Source organism: Trachymyrmex septentrionalis, unplaced genomic scaffold (genome assembly GCF_001594115.1).
Source record: "Trachymyrmex septentrionalis isolate Tsep2-gDNA-1 unplaced genomic scaffold, Tsep1.0 scaffold203, whole genome shotgun sequence".
Lineage (NCBI taxonomy): Eukaryota > Metazoa > Arthropoda > Insecta > Hymenoptera > Formicidae > Trachymyrmex > Trachymyrmex septentrionalis.
In genome coordinates, this window is record NW_017305213.1 from 50,721 (window position 1) to 53,434 (window position 2,714).

At 33.7% G+C, this 2,714-nt stretch overlaps 1 long non-coding RNA gene across 1 annotated transcript in view; it reads right to left on the bottom strand.

Annotated features, from left to right (window-relative positions):
• Positions 1–2,714, bottom strand: part of LOC108747929 — an 11,711-nt gene that overhangs the window by 5,784 nt on the left and 3,213 nt on the right. The gene's annotated exons all lie outside the window — the stretch shown is intronic.

Below are 2,714 nucleotides of genomic sequence, written 5' to 3' on the forward strand. Positions count from 1 at the left end.
GTTAAGTAATGCCGATAACACTTTGATTAAATTCTAAAAGGGTAAAAATAGTATCACAGAAATTACAGGTATATAGTAAATAAAGAAGGAATATGCAATGTGCCATCTAAACTCTAAATGATAATTTCATTGAAATGTAAATGCAAGCAAATATTTTTATCTTTTTTAAAAATAACAATTTAAAGACTCCCACAACTTTGTTTCCCTTTATGATTCTTCCAAAGAGCATATACAGCGTCAAGGGATAAGAAATTATCGTGCAAATAGTTATTTAATTATATACAATGTTCTATTGTTGAAACGATATGACCACGAATCAGAGTGCAAAGTTGTGTAGTCCGATCATCCGTCTGTCGTGAACCGCGATACATCAGGCAACCTTGCCCTAACTCGGTTCAGTCATTACTCATTGCTTAGGTTTCTAGTTTCAGGCGATCAGAATGGGTTACTGGAGTACACGATTTACAGCCTCATGGGAGTTTTGTTTACCGAGTTACAACGTGAGCATGTGACTTGTTTCGACTAATGTTTCAGCTCGTAAACCAAGTAAGAGCAAGAGAAGGTAGCTCAAAGTCATCGGATGTTTCTTTTCATTTATCGCATTTATTCAACCATTGCTTGTAATTACATCCAAGATTACAATTCCAATAATTACGTTTAAAACGCAAGACATTGTTTTACTATACATTTTCTCTAATGAAAACAGATTTGCGAGAAGAAAGGTAATAGGAGAATCATCTACAATTTACTTTAACTATTTCTAAATACCAAAATTTCCCTTGAGAGGATGCTAAAAACGATTAGTCATAGTAGAACATACATACAGATAATTTATGTTGATATATGATTACATACTACTATACTCAATATCTCACATATAGATATAAATTTTCATACGATAAGGTTTTAATTAGTCGTCTAAATCCAATTTTAAGAAATTCATGTGCAAACTATTAGTTTGTGGACTACTATTTCGTAAATATAAATTGCACAGCTTTTATATGAAGCAAGTGTTATCACGACGTGACAGCTCTAGAGCGCCATATTGGACTAAGAAATGATAAAGATCTCAATTTTAAATCATTGACATAATCAATTGTCATTAAATCAATGACATAAAATCCACCTCATAGGCATGTATTAATGCGTATATTTTAATACTGAAAAAGAATTCCATTGTCGAATATAATGACAATATAATGACTGTTCGAGGAAATCACAAATTATCAATAATGAGATTAAAATCTCATATTGCGAAATAGTAAACGTTATTTTAAAAAGAGTATCGTAAAAAAATTAGTAGAGGCCGATAATTATGTCTAGTTGATCTAAACAAATATGATTTTATTTTAGTCCGAAATATATAAATGAAGTTTTCGGTATATTTTATAAGTGTACTTTATTAAATAATATAAATATTGTTTTATTAAAAAATATTTCTATTTTAATATATTTTGCAAGATTTATCATTATGTGTTTTTCTTGCTTCTGACGTCATCAAACTGAAAATTAGTGGTCAACAGTAGTCTTAAATCAACCGAGTTTTGTTTGGTTTCTCTTTGTAAAATTTCAATTTACTATATATAATACTATATATTATATCTCGATCATTCGTGTCTAGGAATCATTATCACTGAGCCTGTTCTATTTATAATAGGCTCGCAAGCCGTAAGTCGTAAGAAATTAATTATAGTTGATTATTTTTGTCATATTCAAATATGATTGGCTATTTTTTACAGCTTACAACTTGCGACTCTATTATATAGAACAGGCAAAAAAAAGGACGAAACTGTATTCTTCCTTCAGGATCTTAGTGTGGACGTCTCTGCCTGTGGATCCCAGGCCAACGATCTACACGTTAAAGTTCGGATAAATGGCGTGCGCGCTCCATCGCGCCGATTCTGTAACGGACAAGCGCGTTACTCGCGCGTACAAACCGGAGCCTCCGGTAATGAACGCATAACGATCTGTGGCTAATCGTCGCCCGGAGGAGTCGTCGAGACCGTCGAGACGTAAACCGCTCACGTATCACCCGGTCGACCTCGCTCGCTGAACATCGGCGTCCTTTGATCTGGACCGGCACTGCGACCGGCCAATAACAATTCGCCCTTGCGCGTTGCTACCGTGATTAATAGATCGTCGCTCGACTCGAGCGTAAGAATGGTTCGGACGGTGCAATAGCATGGCTGCAAGTGCATCGGAAACGCAGCTAATGCAAAAGGGAAAGTAGGAATCAATTGCTAGATCGCTGACTCTTTCATCGACTTTTCAACGCGGTTTATTCATTTTCATTCGGTTGATACATTTATGATTATTTTTTATTTGCTGATAAAAATTATGAAAATAAAAAATTGTATTTTATGATTATTCAACAAACAAATGATTGTATTACATTATTTATATTATGTTGCCTGAAAGAAAAACGTTTCCACACATTATTGCAAAGAATATTACTAAGACCTCGGTAATCTAAAGGCTAGGATCCTCATACGGGAAGAGATTCGGGTTTGACCTCCTGGTCGAGGTAATATTTTTCGCAATAAAATTTACAGTTTTTCAGCATATTTATTAACATCTATTTAATATGATGCCTGATTGAGCATCAAATTATTAATGCAAGTACACACACATATATTAGGTGTACAAAAAAGTTCTGAGCTTTTTTTTGTAAAATTCAATCTTTATTTAAAAACAAACGAAAAAATAGGCTTGCT